The sequence below is a fragment of the Lagenorhynchus albirostris genome, chromosome 20 (assembly GCF_949774975.1).
Source record: "Lagenorhynchus albirostris chromosome 20, mLagAlb1.1, whole genome shotgun sequence".
Classification (NCBI taxonomy): Eukaryota; Metazoa; Chordata; class Mammalia; order Artiodactyla; family Delphinidae; genus Lagenorhynchus; species Lagenorhynchus albirostris.
The window spans coordinates 58,892,758-58,914,647 of record NC_083114.1 but is presented as its reverse complement, the minus strand read 5'-3'; the positions used below and the strand labels follow the sequence as shown (position 1 = coordinate 58,914,647).

The window sequence follows — 21,890 nt, the reverse complement described above, 5'->3', positions numbered from 1 at the left end:
ATCCCCTGGACCCCGATTCTTTGGGTGATAGGCAGTTAGGTCTCAAAGTAGTTTCTTCTTGGCTTCATAGCAGTGAATATTTTTGTAAGTGTCTACATCATGCTGTGTTTAATCTGTGAGGATAAGCATCTGGAAACCTTTATAAATAAGATTTAAAAGAGAACAAAACACTTTTTAAAGAATTCCCAGCAAAAGATTATTTTTCAGTGATTTTGCTTTGTTATAACAATGCTTGAAGTATGTGATCATACAAAGCAAAGAAAAATAAAAGAGACATTTGGGTCACTGCCTTTTTCTGCCTAATCCCTCCATCTTTCTCTTCTCTAGCCTATTGTAGGCAATCTGAGTAATTTAGGGAGAAGTCAGTGTTAATGTCAGTTGCTTTGTTGTATATACCCTTTAAGCCTGGACAGCACTGAATACAAGAGAAACCTTAAGACATGGACCAAACCTTAGAGGCGAGTATATCCAGCCTCCTCACTTTAGAGGTGACAACTTGTTTTGTCGTTAATGAGATTTTTCCCGTATTTTTCCATCTGTGAGCGTTTTCTCCCCCTACGTGTGATGAGACAAAAAAAGATGTTTCTTTTTCATATTCTGGTAATTTTTACAAATCTTTGAAACTCTTCATTTATAGATGCAGAGGAAGTACTCATTGATCTGTAGAACTGTTTTGCTTTGCATGAACTGAGTTGCAACTTTATTTAAATTCTTTTGCTATATAAAAATTTCATTTTACGTGAGTTTCTTTTCCACTTGATACCCAGATACCGAGTGGTAGGTAATTTCCACATTTTAAATAAGTAATTGAATCCCAATATATGCAAAAGGGGAACATTCATTTACTTCATAACAACAGAGTTTCCAGTACTGTTTCTCAAAGATTAAAACATCTTGAAAGAAATGTAATTAGTATAACTGCCTATTTTTAATGAATTTTTCTGTAGTTTTAATCCATTCACCTGTTAAAAGGGAAAAACATTCTGACCCTAATTTCCAACAGACTGTCTAATCATAAAGACTGAAGTTGAAGTTAAAAGATGGCAGTATATATATATATATATATATATATATATATATGTACATATATATATTTATATTATATTTATGACATATAATGACCAAAACATAGGTACGTGAAAATAATTAGAATCACAATGTAGATAAGATATAGTTGAGTTTTGATTCACTCACGTAGATTATGGATAAAGTGAATGACTTTTTCTTTTACTAACCTATATCAGATAGTTAATGTATTAGCACTTGTTGCCTTGCACGATTTTTTTTAGGCTGTGTCACAAAAAATAATAGAAATAATAGCTGATATTTCTTCAACAAGTAGTATGTCCCAGGCTCTCTACCAAACATTTTCATTCACCTCACGTTCCATTGTCTCATTTAAGCTTTATGAGTAATTTTTACGAGGAAGAGTGTTTCTATCATCCCCATCTTACAGATGGGAAAACTGAGGCTCTGGGGTGAAGTAACCAGCCAGAGGTCAGATGGCCAGATAACTGTCAGAGCCAGGTTCAAGTCACGGTCTTCTGAGCTGACAGCCTCAGCTATTAACCGTTACACCAGAGCCCTGCATCTACATTGTCTGTGAAAGTGAATCGGTGACCAAGTGCGTAACCAAGTCAGGGTGTCGTCACTCTGATTCCCTGTCTGCCTGAATGATGACAGCACTTTTGCAACAGCTGTTTGATCTGGACATTCTAATTGTGTGTGAGTGTTCTGTACACGCAGATACATGGAGGGATAGAGATACTCAGAGAGAGACAGAGTCACCCCGAGGCTTGTATTTGGTTTTCTGAGACCAAGTACATTTGCCTGCATGTACATTCAAGTAAGCTCGTATGGACCTGATACTTTGTAGTATCAGGTCTTACTGTGTTTAAATATTCGCTATAAGAACAGTGTGCGTGCTCGTTATGAAGTGTGCCTCACCCCACTTCCTGGGTGGAGGACAGAGTGCACAGAAGGCCCAGCGCTCACTCGGCGAGGGCCTCAGAGTGTTCCCGTGGGTAAGGAGCCCTTTCATTAAAGTCAGTCTTCAGAGAAAATGGAGGTATCGAGTGGAGGCCGCTGAAACCCAATTAAAGGGCCACCGGTCTGGGGTAGTGTAACACGATAAAACATCTCCGGAGAATAATTTGGCAATACCTACCATTATTACATTGCCTGAGAGACGTGCCTAGGCTTTGACCCATTTCCAGCATTTGCCCTACGTGGCAATTAAAAACTTGCACTGAGCTTTAGCTAGCCAAAAAGATGCTCATTCTAGCACTCACTCATTTATCTCATAACTGTTCATTGATCTCCCGTCATGTGAAAGGCATTCACAGCACCGGCATTTTTGGTATCCTTGCTATACTTTCTTTTCCACCGTAGCACATCAGCTGAAAACTAAGCAATATTGAAAGCGATGTTGGAGAAGGATATTTAGGGGTCTTGAAGATGTTCGCAAGACAGTTGTCAATGAAAGTGCAGTTTACAAGACAGTAGGTACATACGAGGTCATCTTTGCCCAAAAAAAGTACATATAAAGAGAAAAAAAGACTGGAATTACACATCGGAATTTTACTCGTGGTTATAGCTCTGAGTGGTGGAATTTGTGGTAATTTTCTTCTTTTATCTTAGCTCTATACTTCAAGTTATAACAAGAGTTTTACAATAAGAGACAATAAAAAGTGTCTGGTAGAAAAGGAAGAGCCTTCGTTAGCCCAGAGGAACCCAGTGGTCATAAGGGAATCACGCAGCCGAGACTCACAGCAGGCATGAGCCTTGTGGCTCAGAAGCGAGGCCTGTCACAGAATGGAATTCCTGGGGCGCAGAAGGAGTTAGAGCAGAAGCAGCCCGGTCCCGCGGGCGCCTCTTTCGTGCCGCGGTGCACCCGACCTCGAGAGCAAAGGGTCTTCATCACTTACTTCCTGCTTTAGCCCACTCCTCACCTGCAGAGTCAAGCTTCTAAGAAGAGCTCTCTCTGCTGTAGAACAAATCACCCCAAAACTGGGCAGTCTAAAGCCACAGCTCTGGTATGTGCCCACGACTCTTTGGATCAGAGATGTGGGCAGCGTTGGACTGGGCGGGTCTTCTGCTCAATGTGTAGCATAGGGGGTTGTACGTGGAAGCTGCTGTCTAGAGTGGGGTTCAAGTCGGTGAGGGCAGACCTGCGCCTCCCTTACGGCTACCATAGGAGGCTCACAGTGGCACTCCCACCGCATTCTGTCGGTCAAGCCAGCTCCCAGGGCCAGCCCCGAACCAGGGGGAGGGGAGACGGTCACCACCTCTCAGAGGGGCGAGGGGAAGAGGTTGTGAGGCCACGTAGATCCCCAGCAGTGGTCTGTGCCCAGCGTCCAGTGCCATCTCCTCTTACCCCTCACCTGCACAAAACGGTACAGGGGAAAACCTGTGTCTATATTCCTACCACCCAGAATCAACATTGGTCATTAACTAATCAGGGCCTATTTTTAAAGAAAATCTACTCTATTTTTGTAAAAAATGGATAATGGCATATGCTCGTAAATAAGTCAAAATGCAGGGAGCCAGAAAGGTAAAAATATTTAAAGTCACCACAGATTTCATCACCCAGAAATAGCCATCTTGGCATTAAGATGAACATCATTTCAGATATCCGACTACATATAAGGAGAAAAGAGAAGGAAAGCCAGAGAGACGTACAGAATGGCTTAATACTCTAGATCCGGTATTTTTTTAGTTTTAGAAAAATCTCAAGTTAATTTTACTTAAATTCAGCTGATGAAAGAAGCTAGACTAAAACAGGAGGAATTGTTAAACTTTTGGGCAGAATTTGATTCGGGGCTGAAAGCTGAGTAGATTAGAATACTCACAGTCGTTCCCATTACGCCCCCTCACCACCTCCTGCCTGGGGTTGTGTTGTGGCTTTACAGCGTCTGGGTTTACGATATTCACAGTTTGTCTTTAACCATAACCCTTAGTTTAATACCCATGCTGTCTTTAAAGGACATGGTGCTTACCACTAGGCCTTTTATACCCCAGCCTTTTGCACTTCCATTCCCGAAGTTTTTACTTTGATGTGGCTCTTAATTGGCTGGATTCCATGGTCAAGTAGTTCCTTCAAGATTCATGGTACTGGGCTTCCCTGGTGGTGCAGTGGTTGAGAGTCCGCCTGCCGATGCGGGGAACACGGGTTCGTGCCCCGGCCCGGGAAGATCCCACATGCCGCGGCGCAGCTGGGCCCGTGAGCCGTGGCCGCTGAGCCTGCTCTACTTGTCTGTACAATGTCCTTGGACTAGTAGCTGCCTGGGTGTCCTCCTCATGGTGGATTACAGGAGGGCAAAACATGAGCAGGAAGAAAGTCCCTGCAGCCTCAGCTTCATTTCCATCCACATCAGTGGGGCAGGGAAATCATATACCCTCTCTAGTCTGAGACCATGGGCATCTATGAACAGTGATTTAATCTGCCAATAAACAGGCTCTGAAAACTGCCTTAGCTCCATGGCAGTGCTTTCCCAGTTCATCAACCATCCTGAAACCGTTTCTCCCATCCCCTGTCTCCTTTTCCTCTTTTTGACACTCAAATATTGGTGTTAAGCAAAGCCTCTTCTGTTTTCTTTGTATGTGCTGTCCCTGGACAATCCCAGCCCCTCAGGTAAACTTCCACGCAAATGAATTTTGAATCTCCACCTCCATCCAGACTTCTTCTGAGCTCTCAATCCACATTTTTTTTTAACAGGATGGAAATTTTATTTTTATTTATTTATTTATTATTTATTTATTTATGGCTGCATTGGGTCTTCATTGCTGCATGCAGGCTCTCTCTAGTTGCGGTGAGCGGGGGCTACTCTTCGTTGTGGTGCCTGGGTTTCTCATTGCAGTGGCTTCTCTTGTTGTGGAGCATGGGCTCTAGGCACACGGGCTTCAGTAGTTGTGGCACGTGGGCTCAGTAGTTGTGGCTCGCGGGCTCTAGAGCACAGGCTCAGTAGTTGTAGCGCATGGGCTTAGTTGCTCCGCGGCATGTGGGATCTTCCCAGACCAGGGAACCTATGTCCCCTGAACTGGCAGGCGGTCAGTCCACATTTTTACGTACTGTTGCACAGTTTCACTTGGAGGACCCTCAGGCTGTTCGAACTACATACACCATAAACTGACTTTATCTTCCTCCCACTCTTCTCTCACCCCAACCTGTTCTTCTTGTACTGATTATAAGAATTAAAGTACCACCATCATCCACTCAGTCACTCAAGTCAGATTCTGGAAGCCCCCTTGAATGAATTCTTTGCCTCCCTCCCTCCCCAAGGTCAGTTCCTAGAATAACGTCTGCATATTTCCAAATGCACACCCCATCCCTCAATCACTAGCTCCTACCTTCTTAGACCTTCATGTCTTTGACTTTGCCTGTTACAATCCCTTTTTTGTAGAATCACTGCCAGTAGCTTGCCCCTCTCAAATCTGTCCCTCAAACTGTTGATAAAGTGACCTTTCTTTTTTTTATTTTTTATTTATTTTTTTGCTGCATCAGGTCTTAGCTGTGGCACGTGGGCTCTTAGTTGCAGCACACGGGCTCTTAGTTGTGGCGCGTGGGCTTCTCTCTAGTTGTGGCTGCAAGCTTCTCTCTAGTTGTGGTGTGCAAGCTTCTCTCTAGTTGTGATGCGTGGGCTCCAGGGCGTGTGGGCTTTGTAGTTTGCAGCATGCAGGCTCTCTTGTTGAGGCGCGCGAGCTCAGTAGTTGTGGCACATGGGCTTAGTTGCCCCACGGCACGTGGGGTCTTAGTTCCTTGACCAGGGATCTAACCCATGTCCCCTGCATTGGAAGATGTATTCCTTCCCACTGGACCACCAGGGAAGTCCCATAAAGGGATCTTTCTACAACACAGATACGAGTATGTGGTTTGCTTCTTAAAATCCGTCGGTGACTTTCCATTGCCTACGGGATGAAGTCTACCCTTGTAGCATGGCATATGAAACACTTCACCACCTAAACCAGTGGTTCTCAAGGTGTTGTCCTCAGACCCCTGACCCCTGTGGGCCCCTGAGATCTTTTCAGGGGCTCCACCAGGTCAAAACTGCTTTCATAATAGGACAAAGACATCAGATGCCTTTTTCACTGTGTTCACATTTGCACTGATGGTATAAAAGCAGTGGAGGATAAAGCTGCTGGTGTTTTGTCATGAGACATGGCATTGACACTGAACTGTATGAGTAGTCATTTTCTTCACCACACATACTTGTGCTTTAAAAAAACCTGAAACACGTAGTATTAATTTTATTAAATCCCAGTCCCTGAGAACACATCTTCTAATATTAATAGGAAGTACACATAAAGCACTCCTGCTGCATACTGAAGTAGGATGGTTGTCTTGAGGAGAAGCAGTTCTGCATTTGTTTGAGTGTGAGCTGAACTCTAGTCACTTGGAAGGACGGTTGAGAGGCGAACTCCGCATATTCTGTTCTGACTGCCTGGCAGAGGTTTTCTTGAAAATGAAGGAAGTGAGTCTGGCGCTTCAAGGATAGCAACTGACTATATTGTTGCTAATGATAAAATTTGAGCTTTCAAGCAAAAATTAGGAATTTGGAAAACTTATACCATCACTGCAAGCTTGACAGCTTCCCAGTACTTGAAGACTTTTCCGATGAGATCAGTGGTATTGCTAATGATGTGCACGGGAAGAAACAGGGAAGAATTAGTGAAGTGTATCAACATTTGGAAGATTTTTATAAAACTCTGAACCAGTGTTTTCCAAATCACTGTTGTTACAAAATCACGCATAGGTGAAAGACCCACTCAAAAAACAAAGTGGACCAGTGGATTTTAATGTTCACAGTACACAGAGTTTACTGATAGAGTTTCAGATTCCACAAGGCAGCTAATAACATTTTTAAGAAACTACCGCTTGTCGATTTTTGATGTCGTCACAAGGAATATCCACAGTCATCTGAAAGGTTACTAAAGGACCCCTCCCTTTTCAACTGCTTACCCATGTGAGACTAGATTGCTTCCTATACTTCAGCCAAAGCAACATCTCATAAGAGACTGAGTGCAGAAGCAGAGATGAGAACCGAGCTCCTTCTACTGAGCCAGGCGTTAAAAAGATTTGCAAAAGTATAAAACACAGCCACGCTCCTCGCTAATTTTTTCTTGCTTTGGAAAAGTAGTTACTTTTATTTTTAAAATATATGTTTAGGTTCATACATAATGGGTTTATTACTGGTATTTTAAAATGAATTAATACATAAATGTTTTAATAGTTGTTAATTTTAATTTCTAATACAGTGAATATCAGTAGATATAACCCACATAAACAAAACCTCTTCGGGGTTCTTGATTTTTTAAGAGTGTAAAGGGGTCCAGAGACCCAAAACTTTGAGAACCACTTGTCTAGATGTGGCCCTTCTCTCCACTGTATCAACAGCCAGCCCTCAACCTTCACGCTCTCTGTGATCACATGAGCTCCCTGTAGAGTCCTTTCTCTTAAGATTTCAATGTCATCTTTCTGTGAGGTGTCTGAGTGAGAAGCCCATGCCAGCTTTGCTCCTTCCACTACTGAAGTTTTCGCTGCACTGTAATGGTGGTCCCCAACCCCTTATCCAAAACCTAGAATGTGTTTTGCAAATCAGCATCTGCAGGTCTAGGGAGGTGGCATAGTGCTTGTCTTTATCTCCAGGTGGGTCTGGGACAACACGCTGCACCCAGACTCGTGTGCAGAGTGATGGATGTGAATCCCCCAAACGGGACAAATAGGAACTCTGAACACCCTCACAGCGTCAGTCAGGTTTTGTTGCTTCACAAGTTAACCGCAGCCTTTCAAAAACAATTCATGATTTGAGGAGGATTTGGGGACTGAGAAGAGGAGATTGTGACCTGTATGTGATTCCTTCTCTTTATCACCAAGTAGACTCTAAGCCTCTTGAGAGCAACCACTTATTGAAGTTCATGGCTTAGTGGAAGTTCTAGAAATATACTGAGTCACTGAATGATGTTACCACATAAATCAAGGCTCTGGAAACTAATCATGTCACTTTATTCTCATTTAATTGATGGCAGCAAACTTGTAAATATTTTTGTGATGCTATAGCAGATATGCAGAAGTAACTGGCTTGCGGTAACAGTAATATATTTTGCCCAATAGGCAGACTCTAATAAAATACCCTACACCTTGTTTACACATAATTTCTGTACTCCAGCACTCCAGTGGGAGGTCCCACCAGGCTGTACCCCAAAGCCAAGTCATCTGCTCGGCAGTGACTGCTCTCTGCTGAACTCCCAGAAGTTCATGGGGGAGAAACTGATAGAAATAGTTGTATGGAAAGACCGGGGAACATTCCTCTGGCATCATGCCCCACCACGGCTAAGCCCTTTCTTTGAAGCTGGTGTATTGAAAGTTCCTCACTGTGAAGCCAGATGTCCGAGCAGAGATTTCATATCAAGGAGAAATGTCATCAAATTTTTGCTTGCAGGCCCAGAAAAGAGATTCTAAAGCACGGACGCTCCTCTCCCTTGGCCACTGACTAGAGTTCACGAGAAAAGGTCGGCTGCCAGTAGGACATCTAGAAATCTGGTCTGTGTTACCCGAAGGGCTTGAGGGAGGGAAAAAAGAACATTTCATAAGATTGGGCAATTCTCACTGTGCTAAAAGCTTACAGGAATCCATTTCTCAAAGAGTAAAATTACAGACCACATTGTGGGGTTTCAGGAGCGTTGGGAAACAGAGAAAGCTCAGTGCCTAGCATCACATGGCTTTGTTTGGGACCCGCTCGCTCGTTATTTAATTGTCGTCCCCCCTGCCTGCACGTCCTAAGGGCGTGGAGGGCGCAGAATCGGAATGAATAACGCTAAGAAGAGAGATGTATTTTCCATCCCACCCAAGAAGGCTTGCCTGCTCACTCAGAAAGGAAGACAGCCATTCAGTCACGGCAGCATAAAGCATGAGTGCCATTGTCCAGGAAGGGTACTGCAGAAGACGGGCTTGGATACAGTGAGGCAGTGAACTATGACCCTGCTGCTAGAGCAAGGAGGCGCAGTGGCAGTGCGTGAGCAGAGAAGAAATGCACGGTCCCCCCAAGTGCTCTGCCCCCGCCTTTCCTCCAGGTCTGCTCTCTGGCAGATTTTTGTTTTATTTAAAGACCAGTTGAAGATTATTTGTTCAGTGGGAAAAAAACCTTCAAGCACTACGAAAAATGCCTTTAGCCCCTGGGACCTCGCCTGTGTATACTAAGGAATGGAGTAGGGCTGTGCATGGCTGAGCGCGTGACTGAGTGGGGGCGACTGAAGGCGTGCAGGTGAGACAGGTTCTTCCCGCCGTGGCGGCGCGGACGGCACTCCCTTCAGGAGTAGAGTCACTAGGCGACTCTGCGCGGTTAGTTTAATTACTGCCCCGTCCAGAATACGAATGGCTTCGGCTAATCAGCCATTGGAATATAGATGTATCGTTCAGGTTCTTTAATGTATAAAAAATTAACAAATAACTATTTGGAAATATTTTCATCTTTAATAATTCTGAACTGTATCAGAAGCCATTTCAATGTCTGTATAATGGACTGAAATATATAATTTCATCATTACGTAGGCAGCAACACCTAAAGTGACTGAATGATTACCATGTATACGTATGTGTTTATACAGGTAGTTGTATATATTTACATACATGTGTATATTCAGAAGCGCTGGGTTATATAGGATCCTAATTATTAGAAGACTTGATAATGATTTAATATATTAAGGTAATTTTATTTTAAAAATCTGGCCATGTCTCACCACAAATGGCTCTTTCACTCTGGCAGAAGCTGAGCTCCTGTTTCGTGCCTGGTGACTCAGCCAGCCTCTCTGTCACCACTTCCCAGTATTGAAGTTCGTGCCTTTTCCTTCCACCTGCCATGACATTACCTCTTGCTTCCCAGGACGTCCTGGGAAAGGATTCCACACGCTGCTCATGTCTCCCTAGGCCTCAGCGCTGGTGACAGCATCACCCAGTTGGTGTGCTGGCTTGAAGGAGCCTGTTGGTACGTTATCAGGAGTACTGCCAGCTGGGGCACGTGCACCGTGGAAATTGGGGCACACTGCTGCAAATGCTTCTTGAGAGCCAGCTTTTCCCAGCGTTATTAAACTTTCACCAGCCTTCAGCTGCCATGGTCCCCTCCCCCTGCTTCCAGCTCTGGTCCCCCTGGTCATGAGGACCGTCTGCCTTCCCAATACAAGGGGTGTAGGGACAGATGGGTGGATGGACTGCGTTTCACCACCCTTCTTGGTACGCTTTCTAGCTACCCGCCAACCTCGTGCTCTGCTCTCTCTGACGCATATGAGTCAACTCTACCAAATGTTCCCTTAAAGCCCCTTTTCTAATCCCAATGCCACAGTCTTCAAAGTAACCTGCTAACTCTTGTCTAAACTGGGTGCTGTTTCCCCACTTCTAATCATCCTCCAACTCCATGCAGCGTTTGACCGAATTGACCAACGTTCCTTCTAGAGCAAGGCTTGGAAAACTTTTTCTGTAAAAGGGCTGGATAGTAAATATTCTAGGTTTTGTGGGCCATAAGGTCTCTGTCACAACTACCCAGCTCTTGCTGTTGTGGTGTGGAAGCAGCCTTAGACATTTGATCAACAAGTGGGCGAGGCTATGTTCCAATAAAACTTTATTTAGGAAGATGGGCCAGGTGGCAGATACGGCCCACTGGCCACTGTTTGCTCACCCCTGCTGTAGAAACTCACTCTTCTCTTGGCTTGTCTCCTCTGCTGGTCTCTCTCCCTCCTCGTGGGTGTCCTTAAGTCCGTGTCCTGGGCTTTGCTTCTCCTTTTTCCCGCACAGTGAGCTCATCTCCCCTGTGACTTGAGCTGTCACTTCTATAGAGATGCTTCCCAGACCCCTTGCCTGATTCCTGGTTGGGCCGCGCGTCTCCCACTGCCTGTAAATCGTCTTCTTTCGGAGAAGGCACCACTGTTTCACACTCAGTAATTGCAACATGCAGTTAGCATCTTCCCTTCCAAATTGGCTCTTCTTTGCAGTCTATCAGGGTTACCCCCAGTCTTTCTGTTTCCTGTTAGAAACTTTGGGCCCGTCTTTGTCCTTTCTTTCCTTCATCCCCGTTTATCTCAAGTGTATCACCAGAGTCCTAAAATGTATTTCTTATTCCTCTGATAGGACCCTGTTCAGAGCCCTTCTCAACTTGCGATTGATTTAAAACAGTCTCCCTCAGCTGGTGTCCCTGCCAAAAACTCTGAGCTCCGGTCCAGCATGAAGAACTCTGCCAGAGAAATCTTAAATCACCGATTTCCCTGCCGTACAAAGAGTGCTTAGAAATCAATACAAAAACACTAACCAGCCAGTGGACCAAAAGAGCAAAGGATATGAACACAGAACTCACAGACAAAAAGTAATATCCAGTAAATATGGGAAAGCGCGCTTATTCTCATTCCTCATTTAAAGATGTAACGAAACTGCAAAGTTCGGAAGGGCCTGGCTGCCACTTGATGGGCATAAATTTTGAACCTGAAAAACCAGCCCGTGATGCAGCAGCGTTACTGGAGGTTTAAATCCGTGCAGCCTCTTTGGAGGTCAGTGTGGGGGAATGTGCTGCCACTTCAAGTGCACAGAACCTTTGAACCTTTGGTTCCACTCATAGGAATGTGTCCCGTGGACATAGTTGCCAGGCTCTACAATATCTTTGTAGCGCCATTTGAGCAAAAAGCTAGGGGAAAATAAATTATGGTCCATGCAAGCAATGAAATAGTATGAGGCCATTTTAAAAGAATGAAGTAGACCTCTGTGAAAGTGAGACAGGATTGCCGACATTAGTAAGTGAAACGAATGCAGAATGCTGTGTACATCTAAAGTTGCTGGAATGCATCTCAGTCATGGGTAACTGGTTATTTTGGAGAAATAGGACTTTTTATTTTTCATTTTATGTCTTCTGATGATGTTTTCATTTCTTACAATGTCATATTACTAAACTGAATTTAAAGGATCTCTTTTAACGACAAGGTCACTCTCTTGCGCCCGGCTTTCAGAGCCCGTCCAGGTTTCTCAGCATTCCTCAGCATGTATGTTCTGTTCTAGCCAAGCTGGACTTCTCGCTGTCCTCAGGTTCATGGCAGTGCCGCGTCCTGCCTTCACTCGTGCTCACTGCAGCCTCTTCGTCTGTCCTCAGCCTTGTTGAGGTCACCAAGGCCATCTCAGGGCCCTCCTTGCCTCCTCTGGGGAGTTTCTCTGACTGCTCCGGTCCCTGGGGAGCCTTATACTTTCATGAGGTTCTGCCATTAATGCTTAGTGATCCTCTTCTTGTTTCTGGTTTCTGCATCGCACCCACAGTACTGGGCACCCAAAAATAAAGACTTAGTTGACTTAAAGAATATAATCTCGAATTATTATATGCTGAATTTTATGTCTGTTATTGTATTTTAAGGCAGCTTTAAGCACATTAGCACCAAGCCTGCAGTTAAAAGAAGGGATACACACACACACACACACACACACACACACACACACACACACACACACACAATCAGATACCTAAGCCTTTGGGTTAGCAAACTCCTCTCTGAAGATGCAGAGATCCTTGATGTGTTAACACCTTCAACCACTTGAAGAAGTTCATGCTGTAATGTGAAATTGTTTCATCAGAGACTTTCTTCCCAACAATTAGATGAGCTCATCTCACTTGAAGGACCAGGAAGGACTTAGCATCTAGAGCAGGAAGTGGGGAGGGGAGACATAGACGGTAATTTAGGGGCCTGAGGAGTAGAGCTGGTGGTGTCTTCAGGGGTGGGACCAGCAGCTTCAAGGTTGGGCCACCGTGGAAGAGGGGGAGTGATTCATACGTATTTGTTACTGTGGTTTACATGATCCTACACTGACACGTACAGGCTGAGATACAGGTACCCTTTTTTTTTTTTGCAGTATGCAGGCCTCTCACTGTTGTGGCCTCTCCCGTTGCGGAGCACAGGCTCCGGACGCGCAGGCTCAGCGGCCATGGCTCACGGGCCCAGCCGCTCCGCGGCACGTGGGATCTTCCCGGACCGGGGCACGAACCCGTGTTCCCCGCATCGGCAGGCAGACTCTCAGCCACTGCGCCAAATCAAATCAATAAATCAATAAATTAATGACGATAAACCTAGTTTTTATACATAGATTATATTTTCCAAATGCATATAATTGGAAAAAATTCATGTGATGCTGTCATGCCATCAAAAAAGACCAAAATGTCATTTCCAGGGATGTCAATAGGAGTCTTTTGCTATCATAGCAGCAGTAGTAGCAGCTAAAAGTAGAGGTTTGGAGCGAAGAGATCTGGGTTGGTTGGTGGGTTACAGGAATGCTTTAATGTTGGAAGCACAGAGGAAAGAGTAGAATTAAAAACAAAGACACAGCCCCCATGTTTTTTGAGAGGCAGGACCCTTTTGCTTTTATGTTTCTGTCACTTGCTCCAGGACCCTTCAGAAAGCCCTCTAACCACCTAAATAAATATTCACATGGCTGCTCAGCGTCTCATTAATAAACCAAGATTTGGTGGTAAAATATTCCAGAGTAACATATGATTTGCATCTCACCCTTGTTTAACTTTAAATCTCAAGCAATTAATAAATTAGACTCGAGAGGTTTTTAAGAAGTAACATCTTACACGCACCACAAATTGCATTATTTTTATGTGTAAATAATGATGAAAGGAGAGATTGTTCCTTTGATGTGTATAAACTGCGCTGTGAAATATGCAGAGAACATTCTTGAGTTTGGTCGCAGCCAAAACAAATAGACTAGTTCATGAAACAAAGCAGCAGCGTTCTTAGAAACAGCGTTACTTTTTCTTTTCTTCCCAATTGCTCTTTTCCCATCTTATATTCTTGCCATTCCTTGGGGCAGATTCATTCCAAGTTCAAAAGCGATGCTAGCCTGCATTTCCTCATCCAGGCAACCGGGTCCTTCTCAAGTTCTTCGCGGTGAACTTGTCTTCCTAGCAAGCTCAGACCAGACCACAGTTGGACTTGCTGGTTCTCCTGCAGTGAATCATTTTTGTCAGTAGTATTTCATTGTTGCTTAAAAAGCCAACTATTTCAAGTGTTAGCAGTATTTGGAATATTGGTTAGGAATATCGGTATTCCTCAGAGAGATATATTTACTTACTTTTCTATCTTCCAAGCTGGCTTATCTAGTTTCCTTTTATTTTATTTTATTTTTTATTTTCTATTTATTTTTTTGGCTGCGTTGCGTCTTCATTGCTGCGCGTGGGCTTTCTCTAGTTGGGGCGAGCGGGGGCTACTCTTCGCTGCAGTGCACGGGCTTCTCATTGCGGTGGCCTCTCCTGTTGCGGAGCACGGGCTCTAGGCGGGCAGGCTCTAGAGCGCAGGCTCAGTAGTTGTGGCGCACGGGCTTAGTTGCTCCGTGGTACGTGGGATCTTCCCGGACCAGGGCTCGAACACTGCATTGGCAGGCGGACTCCCAACCACTGAGCCACCAGGGAAGTCCCTCCTTTTATTTTTAAATCGTATCTGCAGATCCTTGTTTACAGAGTCTGAGTCTGGCCTGATTTCTTCTTTGGTATATACTCAATAAACAGCACCTTGTTTTAAGTTCACGTCTCCCAGGGGAAAAGGATGCAGAAACAGTTTGGACTCCTGTTAGAATGTGGAGCAAGTTCAGGATGAACCTCACAAGGTGGTTCGTGTTCTACATCTGCCCAGGCACGTCTTCTTCCTTGAACACAACGTGTAGCTAAGATGAACTATGAGGTAGTTGTGCTGAACTGCAGAGGCCAGAGGTGTACACTTGACCTGCAGTCCCTCCCAGCCTAGAGAGCGGGTCTTCCGCCACGTGAGCAAATTTGCTGCGGCCCTGTCTCAGCCTTGCTGACAAGTCCACCTTCCCTTCTTGGCCTGGTGCTTTTTCGTTAACACTGATCCTGAGCGCTGGTCACTTCAAATAACAGTCTTGTCTATCAGATCCTGAGTCACCTTTTCTCTGGCTGAGTTTTTATTCCGATTTCTTTTCCTCTGATAGCAGTTTTCCACTCAAGTTCACCATCTTCCTGTTCTCCTCCATCCTCCCTTTATTCTTAACAAAGTTTGATGAGCAGAGTATTAAATATAGTGGATTCCTGTGAAACTTGCGTTTTATATCAGCTAAAATCGCAGTCCCACTATACCTCATGGATCAATAGTATCTTAAAGTTGAAAAGACTCTTAGAGAACTGGCTCCCCAACCTCCCATGCTCATCCCATCTCACAGATAAAAATCCTGAGCCCACCTGAGGGGACGTGCGTGGTCATTTTCACGTAGCTGTTGGCAGCTTCAAGCCTCGAACCCAAGGCTCCCACATCTTTGGTCTTGCCCTTGTGCTCCATGTATTCAAACACACATGAGAATGGAAATAAAGTAAAATGTATTTTACTTTAAAATATGTGTGAGCTGCCGAAATGGACGAAGCCTCTTCCTCACGACCTGATGCGGTTCCTGTGACTCAAGCAGAACTTCCCTTTGGCTTTTAGACTGGGGCTCGGCGAGGTCATCGCTTGTTTGGACGGTTGGAGAAACGTTTCCTTCTGTCGTTGGCTTTGTTGCTTGCTGTGACTTTTTACAATTATCACTAGTTGTCCTTGGAATCAACATGTTTAAGGCCAATTTAGAATAGAGGTCATGATTTGAAAAGCAACTTTCTAAAAGCACGTTACCTAACTTAAAGAGCGTTTCGAAGGAGGGAAACGGTGAATAACGGTCTCTCACAGCCTCATAGACGTGGAGCTTCGGCAGACACACCACGATTGGTTTGTGAGAAGACCGGAGAATTCGTTTTCCAAGAGGAAACCGATCATTTTGAGAATCCGTGTCGTTCAGATGGCTTTATTTCTATGATTCCAGTGATCAGTGAATGAAGTCAATACAGCAGCCTTCTTTATTTCTGGAAGGATGCTAACAGTGGACGGAAAATGGCAGGCTCTGGGGTCCCTTGGAGTAATTTTTTCAACCTTTGCCAAAGTGTGAGGTGTTACCCGAAACCCCATCTTTTTGTTCCCACTGTTTCATTGTTCTGAGGCTCAAAGCATCCTCTTAGATGTGCTTGCCTGTGTTGCGTTTCAGAGACGTACGGGGCTTAATACCGTGGGTTCTGGAGCCAAGACTGCCTGGGTTCAAATCCTGCTCTACCGTTCAGAAGCCGTGGGACCTCAAACACGTTACTCTCTGGGCTCTCTGTGCCCCAGTTGCCTCATTTCACAAAATGGAAGTTACGAAAGATGTGCAGGAATTGCTGTGAGAATTAAGTGGACTACTGCTCGAACAGCGTTTAGGACAGTGCTTCCATTTACTAAGTCCTGCGTATGTGTAACTGTTCAATCCTGAGTTCAAAGACCCGATCCAGTGAGAGTGGAGGGGTGCTCGGATGGAGCCCCGCTGAATCCCCGCTCTCGAGCCCGGACCCTCGAGCCGCTGTCTGCGCTCCGCGCCCGCGCGCTTCCTCTCGCTTTACAGGCTGACTTGGGTCCCCGCCCCTCACGGAAACCGCTCCTTGTGTTGCTGGCGGCGCCCTCGTTGCTCAGCCCTCGGACCCCTGCCCTCACTCTGCGGCCCCTGCAGCACCCGACGCTCGGCCCTGTGTGTCCCTCTTGCCCTCGAATCCCGTCCGTCCTCGGGAACTCTTCCACCCTCTTCTGGTTTGGCCGGGTGACGCACGCGGCCTCCGCCCCCACTGCCGCCTGGACGTGGAGCGTCCTGTCCCTACCCCACGTCGCCGGTCTCACTGCATTCCAGACCTTTCTGGAAGTGCCCTGGTCCTCCACACACAGCTCGGCGTAGCCTGCAGGAACCTGAAACTCATCGCATCCAGACTGCGAGGCGTGCCCGGGCCCCTTCCACGCGCTCCCGGACGCGGTAGCGGCCCCGACCTCCTTCCCGCTCACCTCCTTCCCGCTCGTCGCTCGTCGCCGCAGGCGGCCTGTCGCCCGGCCTCGCGTCCCCTTGGCTCGGCCCTTCCCCTCGCGCAGGGGGCGCCCTCTGTGTCCTGACGCTGAGCGGCGCCGCCCGCAGGCTCACCCTCCCGCCGCTTCTCCCGCGCACCCAGCGCCGGCTTCCCCCCCCCCCCACCGCGGGTCCCGGGCTCCCCCAGGCTTGCGAGGCTCCCGACCCACTGCCTCGGCAAGCTCGTGCCTCCGCCCTGCGGGCACCCCAGCCTCGCTCCTCCGCTACCCCTGCGACCTGACGCCTCTGCCCCGAGGAGTACTGCGCTGGCCACGGCCGCCTCCCAGGACTGCCCTCCGCTCCACCCTTTCGGCCCCCTTGTGGGCTCGGACTCTCTCCCGGCCGTGGGCACACGGGCGTGGTGACGGCCGTCACCTCTGCGCTGGGCGCTCGGCTCCAGCAGGACGAGGGCCACTCACCACAGCCCCGGGCCCAGTCTGGTGCCGAGACCTCGTGGTCGTGCAGCGCTCGTGTGTCGGCCCGCCGGATGGTCACTGGCGGATAAAGGCCTAGTGTCCGTCCACTCGAGTGTGGCGTGTATGAATCGGGAAAGACAGAGTGCCTCTCAGAAAGCACTTTCCTTTCTTCAGAAACAACTTCTTAAAATTTTATTGGGGTATAGGTGACTTACAACGCTGTGCTGGTTTTAGGTGTACAGCACAGTGATTCAGTTCTACAGGTACAAACTGGTTTTTCAGATTCTTTTCCCGTACAGGTCATTACAGAATACTGAGTAGAGTCCCCTGTGCTGTGCAGCAGGTCCTCGTTGATCATCTGTGTCATACATAGTAGTGTGTATATATTAATCCCAGACTCCTAATTTATCCCTCCCCACCCCTGACGCTTCCCTCCTTTGGGGACTGTAAGTCTGTTTTCAGAATCGGTGAGTCTGTTCCTGTTTTGTAAATAAGTTCTTTTATATCAATGTTTTAAATTTATGGCAACACTCATGCAGAGAAAGCAAGCGATTTAATTTCCGAAGCATCCCTGAACCCTTATATTCTCCACCACGCGTCTGGGGCACGTCCTCAGACTCACCCTCACACCCCCGCCCAGTCCCTCCTCTTTCCTGTTTTCTGTACATCTCTCTGGGGCAAATCATTCATAGCATCTCTCTGAATTTTTCATGCAGCAACACTTGACAAAATTTTAGGGCTGAAAAAACAATCCTACTTACAGTTTTACCCCAAGATAAGAACATTTTCTGGTCTGTCCTCGTTCAGTCATCAACCCCTAGACCATCTAGAAGTTCTGAAAAGCTGGATTTCCTTTCCCTTCTCCTTAGGATATTTACCCCACTTTTGTTTCAGCATGTTCAGGCTGGATTGTTTCATGACATTTGTTAATGTTTTATCAATAAACATAAAGAAATATGTGCCCCCCCAAAAGTTCAGCTAAATCCTCCCAAGAATGAAATCAACAGAATTTAATACAAATACATGTTTAACTGCTAATGAAATAGACATTAAAATTAAGGGGTCCGTGAAAAGAGGCTGTCTTCCTAATGGGATGAGTTGAAGGAGGTGCTTTGCGAAAACTTAATCATTGATTATATTCTAGAGAAAAATAGTAAATATTTGATCGAAATTAAAATGGTAGATGCAACTTCCAGTTAAGAAAGAGCAAAATATCGCCTTAACATTCCAGGACGTTCACTTAGTCAAGTATTGAGAGTTGAGATAGATACATTTTACATTAATAGAGAAAAGTTGTCAGAAAAAAATACCTGCAGGCAAAAAAGTTGTATCGTTCCCTTTAGTTTTTAGACTGAGATTGCTTCAGATGCTTCTGAGGTCTGCCTGCCAAGTGCCCATCAGTGGGCAAGACAGAGCAATCAGCTTCTCTCCTTGTATTTCCCGTATTTCCTCCTGGCCAAGAAGCCAGGGGCCCTTGGAAACATTTTCACCTTCAGCCACCCATGCCTCATCGGGCACAAATTCTCTAGCTACTAGTTTTCCAAGAAACGGTGTGCAGGAAAATTAAAACTTGAAAGCCGAGAGAGTCTGGAAAAAGAGATTTGACCCAAAAAAAAGTTTTCAAAGCAGTGCTTTGTGTTTATCATATGGCATCTATAAAGTACAGCTCCTCCGCTGGGGGATACTGCACGAGAATATGTACTTCCAAATGTCTGCCTTTAGGTTAAGCCCTGGAGCCAGGAGGAAGAGCCAGGATTCAAAGGCCAGAGAGGAAAAAGCGCTAATCAAAAGAATAGATAAAAATTATGTACAGTGACCATAGTATGGCATTTCTGAAAATCATCAGATCAGTTTCAAAACCTTATTTTTGTTCTATTCCTAGTGTCTTTTTGGAGTTTTTCTCTGTCTTCTGGGACTAACCTGCCTTCCTATCTGTGAGATCATTACAGTTTAGAGAGAGAGAGTGAGCTGTGTGCTGCCCATCTGGCCACTTGCCTGAGGTACACGACATCCTTTCAAAGGCTATTTCTGGGGAAGGTTTAAAATTCATAGTAAAGACTTTTTAGTGTGGTGTAGTCAGAAGTCCTACAATAATACATATTTATTTAGCTGAGCAAATTACATTTCCCAACAGGAGCCCAGTCATAAAGGTTAGCATTTTTCTAGGAATTAAATAAAATGGAACATGTAAATATAAATGTCATTGCAAATGAGAATGTCTTCAGGCTTGAATTATTTGCACCATTGTTTAGAGACTGGCTTCTGTAGGTATAAATGCCATTTTTAACTGAAAAGTTATGGCAATATTAATCATTTCTAGAATCCAGACCTGGGATTGCAGCATGACTCCCAGTGTGCCATTTGCCGTAACTCTCTTGCCCCATCCGGTTCCCAGCAAGGCCCTCAGAATCACATCATCCCCTGAAATGCCCGTTTGTGGCCTCGTATTCTCTAATTGTTTTTCTCCTCATAGTGTCATGATCCCGACTCTTCACTCCCACCCTTAGCCCCCAAATTTTGAATCGATTACACACACCACCAAGGCTATTGTAGGAAGATGTCTCCCTTGCATCCCAAACGGAAACGTGTTTCCCAACAGAAACATTGTAATAAATGGTGGATACTGGGTCTCACAAGGGTACAATATAATATTTCATACACATACGGGTTAAATAAGCTTTTTCAGGTTCAGCTCTTCCCCCAGATACGAACTTTGACGTGACCCTGAGTACCCTCCTCCCACCCGCCACCTGGCCCACTTTCCCCTCTCGGCCTCTTATACCCGCTGGAGAGCAGGGCTGTGCTGTTCTCTTCTTTCTGCCCGTGCGTTCCTTTCTGGTTCTTTGCTTGATTCCCAGCGTCCAGTTCAGTATATGGCAAATAGTGAGCACGCGTTCAATGTATGTTGAAGGGAGAAATGAAGTTGGCATTACATCTACCAGCTCATAAAAGCACACTCTTAAAAACGATCGACTTCCGCCCACTTGTTTTCCGTATTAGCCGTGGGAGTGGGGATGGCGCTGGGCCTTGTGACCGAGGTCACGTTGCTGGCGATGGGGTGGAGGCTGTTGGTCGTGGAGCCGTGGCTCCACACTCCTCTTAACGTGTCCTCTACGGTCGCACTCACTGGCTCTTCTTTTCTCTTCGGGAGCCCTGAGTATAAATTCTGCACCAATGCTCTACGATTTTTTTCTCTATTTTTTTCCCTCAGTAAACTCACCGCGGATCGCTCTGCAGAAGAATCACAGCTTTGACCCTAGTTTCCCCGGAGTTGACACCCCAGTGGGGATGAGCTCTCAGAATCCAGAGCTCAGGGTGTTTTCTCCCCACTCGCACGGCGCGTGACCCCGGTTGTACTCGGCTCCTCGGCTGCCTTGTCCCTTCCTTGACTCCTGCGCAGTCTGCTGTTCCTGCGCCGCGCATTCACCCTTTGCTTTCTACCCGGTTTACGCCTGTTGCCTCTCTCTCCCGACTCTTCCTGAGTCTCCCTGCTCCGTGCCGTCCAGCTCTTCCGTGTGTCCCTAGAGCAGATAAATCAGCCCCATGTCTAAACAGACCGAATCATGTCCCTCCCCTACTCAGAAGCTTCCAGAGGGGACGATTTTTATTGCCTAAATATACCCACTGTTTCCATGTATATAGATCTTTAATGATGTTGTCTCTTTCACCAGGTCAGAATATGGGATTGCTTAATTTAACAAAATGGAGGCGAAGTTAAGGTTTTCGGAGGAGAGGGAAGAGAGGAGCTCAGAGCATATGCCTAAGGACACAGGTGGCCGATTAGTGTAGGGTTCGGGGAGGGAGACGGCCAGGGCTGCGCACTCACACTCTGAGCCCAGAGGGGAAGGGAGAAGAGTCAACCGACAGAAGCATATTCCGTTAGGTAGCGTTCATCTTCACATCGGGGGCCAGTAATTGCCAAGTCAGTGGTGAAAATTTGGACGCTACATAGACCTTCCCCCCAAACACGAATATTGTAAAGTATATGGTTTGTTGGCTCATGTACACTTTGATTAGTTGGGTTATCACAACCCAAAGAAAATCAGATGTGACAAACAGAATTACCTAAAGAGATCACATATTTACACTGTGGGGAGGGAAATGAAAATATCTATTTTTGTATCTCTATATATGTACATATGTATGCATGTGAACGTGTGGGACACAGAGAGACGTGGGCGGGGGCTGGGAGGGGGTGTTAGAGCTGAGTTGGAACTGTCTGGTCCCTGCTCTAATTTTCACTTTTGAAAACTGAAGTTCAAAGGGACGTATTGTCTTGGGAAAAATCAAATCCTTTCTGGAGAGGAGAAGATAGAAGATGATTTTACATAACTTAAGTGAAGATTATATTCAAGGTTTGAAGAACTGATATTCGGACTCCTTTACAAGTGTGGCTGGGAAGCTCGTGTGCGCACGTGAAGAGTGGGCAGAATTAGAGAGAAGAGGCAGTTTGCGTGTCATGCCCTTCAGCTCCTTGGAGGGGAACCTAGGGCAGAAGGAGAGTAAACTGACTTGGCCTGCAGGAAATCATAGCTCTCAAAGGATTCGAGGGATGG

At 46.0% G+C, this 21,890-nt stretch overlaps 1 protein-coding gene across 13 annotated transcripts in view; it reads left to right on the top strand.

Moving 5' to 3' along the window:
* The window catches only part of CEP112 (centrosomal protein 112), a 416,092-nt gene that overhangs the window by 332,836 nt on the left and 61,366 nt on the right, over positions 1–21,890 (top strand). The window lies entirely within an intron of this gene.